At 29.5% G+C, this 6,864-nt stretch overlaps 1 long non-coding RNA gene across 1 annotated transcript in view; it reads left to right on the forward strand.

The window, feature by feature from the left end:
- Positions 1 to 228: 228 nt before the first annotated feature.
- Positions 229 to 6,864, forward strand: part of LOC107445358 (uncharacterized) — a 21,950-nt gene continuing 15,314 nt past the window's right edge. The window contains exon 1 of the long non-coding RNA XR_001584246.3: positions 229 to 247. This is a non-coding gene — a long non-coding RNA (uncharacterized lncRNA). The remainder of the gene's footprint in view (positions 248 to 6,864) is intronic.

The raw sequence follows: 6,864 nt of genomic DNA on the forward strand, positions 1-6,864 counted from the left end.
CTTTCTTTTTCGGAACAGAGTCTTCTACCAAGTTCAAACTATACTGCCAAAAAAGATCGTTGCTGATTCCGTTTTTAGAACAAACCTATTGGACTTGGAAAGCTTCAACTTTGTCTTGCCTTGAACTGCATTTCTTCATTGTTTGCCAAGAATTAAAGGATTCTCAGTCCTCCATGAATTACGAAATGTAACTGGAAGACATTAACAGGGCTGCCAACTACAACGCTTTTTGTACAATATTTTATAGGTTGGTAGACAATTAAAATCATAAGATTACAGAATTTTTTGGGTAATTTTTACCAACATTTTATAAGCCTCACCACGAAAGTAATTTTTTTTTATGAAATTCAAAATTTTAATGAATTCTAAAGACAGAGAACTTATTTGTCAAATTGAAAGTAAATAAATTTAGATCAGAAAATATTTTTAAAAATTTATTATTCTGGCCACAATAAATCTTTATTCTTTATTCACAAATAGACACACTAAATAAATATTTAACAAGATAACCGCTTCAAAAAGTTAACTGTTAATTGCGTGACAGAATTCAGAATTACTTTGCATTAGCTTATAGACAAAATTAAATTGGCCTAGAAGGTTATACCATATACATTACGTGGTTCGAAATTTTGAGCATTTTATTGCCTATGCAAAACATTTCGCTTCAGCTTCGCATTTTGAATCATTACTTGTTTCATAAATTTTTACGATAGCATCATAGATATCACCTATTTGAAACCTAAATAGTTTTAGCACTTTCCATTTTGTATTCTCATTTGCTGCAACATAAGGGTTTGACAGACAGATTTTTTACACTTTCCTTAAACTTTCTGATCGATAATTAGAAACAGAAAATATCTATTATCGAAATATAATTGTCTCATATTACAGTCAGACCGTTTTATAATGTGATTAGATTTAGTAAAAATTACATAATTCAACACAGTGTAAACAATTTTAAAAAATTCAAATATTTTTTTCCCCTTAAATTTTTTAGTTATTATTTAAAATATAAAATAAATGTCGTATGAATTTTGAAAAATAGATTAATTCTGTTAAATGGATTTTTAAAAAAATACAACTTTTTTTTAATATTCAAACTTTATTTTAGTGTTATTTAGTTCAAGGAGTGAAACACTGCATTGCAAAAGTAAATATTTGAGATTTAACAGCTAAATTGTTACTTATATCAAAAATTCAGTGAAACAATTCATTCAGCTTATATTACACCTTTTCTTCAAAGCTAGTTTTTAAATTGAGAAAATTACCCAAGTTTCTACGATTGTTATTTTTAAAAAAAAAAAACACTTTATTTTTAAGGTAAATTAATATTTTTAGTCGCTACTTTAGTCTTAAAATGTTAATAATTAATACACTTCACACCTCATATCACCAACTTAAACTAACAATTTTGTGATAATAAAGTAAAGGCCTTTGTGAAAAAAAGTGGAAGCATTTTGCTTAACTTCTTTTTAACGGTTTGCAGTTCACGATTATTAGCCTTAATCTGCATCCAACAGCAATTTGGAAGGTAGTTGGGGAAAACAAGCTCATTTGCAGTTAACCAACTATACTAGCTTTCAGTGGAAGATTTTCTGAAATATTTAATATTTCTTAAATACTGTTGTTGACTTATTCCTCTTGGTCAGCCGCAGGCTAGACCAAGTCAATGAGTTCAAAAGTCTTCAGGAAATCAAATACAAGTTAGAGGCCTTTCTTTTCCAGACCAAGACAGTGTAAAATGTGATCAGGAGAAGCCTATGCAGAGTTACACCTCGTGCACATTGAATAGGTCTTTTGCCCAAGCTCAAAAGAGAGACACCTGATGTGTCCACTTATGAGCCAACTTATAGTGGACTTTTCTTAGATATTAATCAAAGTAAACATCTACGTACGTAAAATATCTGATAATCAATTATTTACGAAGAGACGTTTTTATGAACTTTCGAAATTAGATCAATTAGGTCTGAATCCTACAGCAATCTGACAGTTTAGCAATGCGCAAAACAAACACAGTTAACCAACTATCTATTGATGGAAGATTTTTCTTAAATATTTAATCTTTATTAGATATTAATTAAAGTAGACATATTGATTAAAGTAAACAACAAACATAGATATCAAGCTCTCGTAATTAGATTAATTTTGTTGATTTTTATTGATATGTCATAACTAACAGTTAATGATATGTCATCAGCATCAGTTATGATATTGATGTATCATAACTTAAAATCACGAAGAGTTTGTGAATTAGAAAATAATATTTTTCTTATGAACTGATTGAATCATGATTCGTGACCTGGTCCATCGTTGACTTAATTTTTTTTAATTTCTTCTTGAAAAACATTTCGAAAAGCTACTCAAATTTGGCTATGCATATGACATATAGACATATGTAAATTCATTAATATGTTGCAAGTCATTCTTTAACCCTTTCGCGCCGACTGTCACAAATACGTGCCAGCATAAAATCGTATCAATCAGGTTAACAAGATAAAACAGGTAACCAAAGTAGTTCCTTAGCAATTTATTTGTGGGATGGGTTATAATTGTTTGATTTATTTAATTCACCATTACTTAGTTCAAAATAAAATTATTTAGTTATACTTTGTATTAACATTGATTATATCTATGATTATACTAACAGTAATTAAAGTAAAGGCGAATAAAGTCTGACAAATTAGCAATGCCGACCTTTAAGTTACCGTTTTTTATTTATTTAAATCCTGATTTTGTGCGAATGTTTTTATGAATCACCCGTCCTCAAGGGGTTAAACAACGTTTTTTCGATGAATTACATTAAAAGGTTTGTCTTGAGATATATCTTTTCCGCAGTTTCATATTTTTTTCAAGAGATGTTATCTATTTTAGTTACGTGCAACATTTTCTGTAGTGATGCTCCATGCAAGGTTATTGCCATCAACCATTTGGAAGCGGCCCAATGAATTGCCACCCTAAAGGGGCGGACCTTACGCAGAAAGACACACCTTACAGACAAACCCTTTAAACATCTTTACGGGGTATTTTATATAATGGACTAAATATGCAATTAAAATATTAGTGGTTGAAACAAATATTCAATATTTTTAATATTTCATTGATACTTATGTACGTACTTATGGACCATAGCTATACAATATAACAGCTGCGCAAAAATAAAAATGCCATCGGAGCTATTCCGAGTTTTCGGAGTTCGATATCGGAGCTTTATTATTTATGAAATAATTCTAATAAATAATCATTTCTTTAAGGCTCCGATGTAATACGAAATGATGCTTTTTTGAGAGTAATATGCTATTTTTAAAACTGCTTTGAGTTAGCAACTGTCGCTGATGACTGTTAGTTCAAGTTTAGCCTATCACAAGACAGAGCTATTTTGAAAATGGCACAAAACATAACATGGAGAAATGTCACAGTTTTGCGAAAACGAAAAGGGTTTGTGGTCTAATTCTTTAATATTTAAAGTCTTACTCCAATTCTATTTCACGTGGGCTCATAAAAATCTGCAGAAATTGAAAATAAGGCGAAGTTTTTAATAATTTTCATCTAGGTGGAAAAATGCCACCAAATTGGCAACTCTTATAAAAGTTTAATAACTTTTAAAATACTTCAGTTCTGTTCTAAAACCCAGATAAGTCTTCGCTGCTAGATTACATAGTTTAAAATCATCGCATTGTTCCAAGTGTAAGACACTTAAACTATGGCTTTTTTTATTTTCCTTGGCGACAGAACTTCGAAAAACAGCGTTAAAATTTCGAATTAGTTTTGGAAGTATTACCTTATGAAAGTTTGCTTTACCTCTCTTTTTTATTAAATTCATTAATATAATTCTAAAAGCTTAAGAATAAATAATATTTTTATTTCATTTGGGAAGATGCCGGGTCAAGTTATTAAAATAAATAAAATAGAAAATTTTCTGCCATTTTAATTAGTGAGTTCGATATTAATATTTTTGTAAATAAATACGGATTTTTAAAATTCTTTTTCTGAATGTTCCCTTTTATGCACTTTAGAAGTGATCTTCTATGTTTGGTAAAATGCTCATTTCTTAACTTCAAAGAAAGAACGAAATCTTACGGTCATGACATGAAATCAACAGGACATGAAATTTCAGTTCTGAGCGTACTAGCCCGACGAGAAAAGTTTCCCTCGCCACTATTATTACGAAAAATATGAACAGTTTTTAAAAAGTGAGTAGTAATAGGATTTCTTCCGTTGAGAAAAAAAAAAACTTGTAAAACGTGGATATAGGCAGCTGAATGAAGAAGAGTGAAAAAATTATGAGAGTGAGAATAATGAAATAAAATTATAGGATAAATTGAGCCGAAAAATTAGGGTCCAAAACACTTGACTAAGATAATTTACAAATGATTATAAAAGAAAAAAAAAAGAAAGAAAGAAAAGAAATTCAAGTAATCAAAAAGAATTTAAGTTCGTATCTGTGTTAAAGTAATGGTCCAGACGTCCTGGCAATTACCTCTAGTTTCTGGATTGGTCATCACTTTTAAGACATCAATTGATTGCATTAACAGGCTTTATCGGTACTGGTTACCATGTGGATAAAAGTGAAACAGTTTTCTTTCATGAAGTCCGATATTTTAATTTCTGTTTCATCCATCTCAACCAGTAAAGAATTGCTAGTAGAAAACATTACACTAAAATCATATTTGAAGCTTTTTTTAACTTCCTTTTAGTTCCATTTTTTTTTTATTCAATTGATGCTTTTTATTTCATAAACTTTCATTTTTTTTAAATGTGTAAAAGCTATTAACTATTAAAAAAAAAAAAAAAAGAATCCTAATCCTAGATTAAATTTCTTACCAATTCGACTTTTAAACCTGAAATTAAGTCTCATGTACTAGTACTAAGTAATATGTTTAAAGAAATTGTGTACTAATATTCGTACATTTAAAGATAGTAGATATAAACATTTACATGGGCAAACTCAACGCCACATTTTAATGAAAACGCATACGATTGCACTACAAGTGACTTCAACTTATTTGCCTATAGACATTGATCCTATAGATGACAACACCAAATATAGACCCATTTCAGCCCTTTCCCCACTATCACTCCATTAACCCTTTCGCGCCGACTGTCGCAAATACGTGCCAACATAAAACCGTATCAACCAGGGTAAAAAGATGAAACTGGTAATCAAATTAATTCTTTAGTAGTTTATTTGTGGGCAGAGTAATAATTGTTTGATTTATTTAATTCACCATTACTTTGTTCAAAATAAAACTATTTAGTTATACTTTGAACTAACATTGATTATATATATATATGATTTAACTAACAATAATTAAAGTAAAAGCAAAGTAAGTCTGTCAAATTAGAAACGACTGCAGTTGCAGTTAAAGTTACCGTTTTTTGTTTAATTACATCCTGATTCTGATTTTGTACGAATGCTTTTATGAATCACCTGTCCCCAAGGGGTTAATTTAATCTCATGTAAACACTTGCAGTTTAAATTTAAAACACGACAATTCATTGGCACCGTGGTAGATATGAGCTATATTCTAATGCAGTGATTCTCAACCACTGTGCCGCGGCACTTTTGTGTGCCGCCAAATTCTTAAAATGTGCCGCCAAATATTAGAAATGATACAGTAAAAATTATAATGCCTTTTTTTATTATGAGTAAAGTTTAAATTAAAGAAAAGTGTATACATCTATACTTTTTATAGTTTTTCCACGCTTTAACCGCATGAACATCTTTGTCGGCGATTGTTACCAGACAATCTTAAAATAAGATGGAAGTGTTTAAATTGTATATGACACTCAATTTTAAAAGATGTTGTAAGAGCTAATCATAAAAGTAAGCTATGCAATTAATAAACAAATTAACAAAGGATAACTAAAAAATCAAATTAACAAAAAATAACTAACAAAAATTAAGCTAACAATTAATAATTAGCAAAAAAGCTAGTTAACAACAAATCACACAAAAATAACAGTTAATAATTATAGAAAACAAGCTAACAATTAAACTAGCAAAAAAATAAATAACTGTTACTAACTATTAACAAATTGGTCGAAAGAAATAATTAATCCCTTAATAAATGTGCTTTTGTAGTGCATATTATTTTATTTTACATTCAAAATTATTATCACAAACTATTTAACACAGTGCAAAATAGGTAATTAAACGACTTTTAATCTAATTTGTTTCATTGTGTGCCGTCAAATTTCGAAATCGTTAAAGGTGTGCCGCAGCAAAAAAAAGGTTGAGAATCACTGCTTTAATATAAAAAGTAACAATTGGACTATGTGCTTTTATTTTACTAAAGTGATAAATTTTTATTTTCCTATTTTCCGAGAAAAAATTTTCCCTGTTGAATATTTGTACAGTTTTATTCCATCAATGCAAGTTATTGTTTACTTGCAACTATATTTCCAAGCAATAAACCAAGGAATCTTGAAATGCTTTTTTGAAGGATTTTATAAAATGATCAGCAACAGTGAATATTGTGTATATTCACTGTTGTTTTACAAAGTATAGGGATGAATCACACAGGCATGCGCCTTTCTTCAAACTTCTACACAACAACCAATAAGACTACTTTAATCTACGAGAGACTTAAAGTGCACCTTGTTGCAAATGCACACCAGTTGTTTTGTTTTTTGTCAGGATCATACTTACGGCCCCCAGTCTTCTACCAAAGTGTGTTATTTTCGACTTGCAGTGTCCGGCAGTGCATCTCAAAATTGAATTATTCTTTTCTGGTAGATTAGCTTGTAAATCCAGCAGACGAAGCTAAAATTATACGAGAAAAAAAGTATAACTTTTCATAGAAAACACTTAATTTAAGACTATTAAGCATTTAATATTTATTTAAAACTTTGATTATTTAATTT

The sequence above is a fragment of the Parasteatoda tepidariorum genome, chromosome 1 (assembly GCF_043381705.1).
Source record: "Parasteatoda tepidariorum isolate YZ-2023 chromosome 1, CAS_Ptep_4.0, whole genome shotgun sequence".
NCBI classification, from domain to species: Eukaryota; Metazoa; Arthropoda; class Arachnida; order Araneae; family Theridiidae; genus Parasteatoda; species Parasteatoda tepidariorum.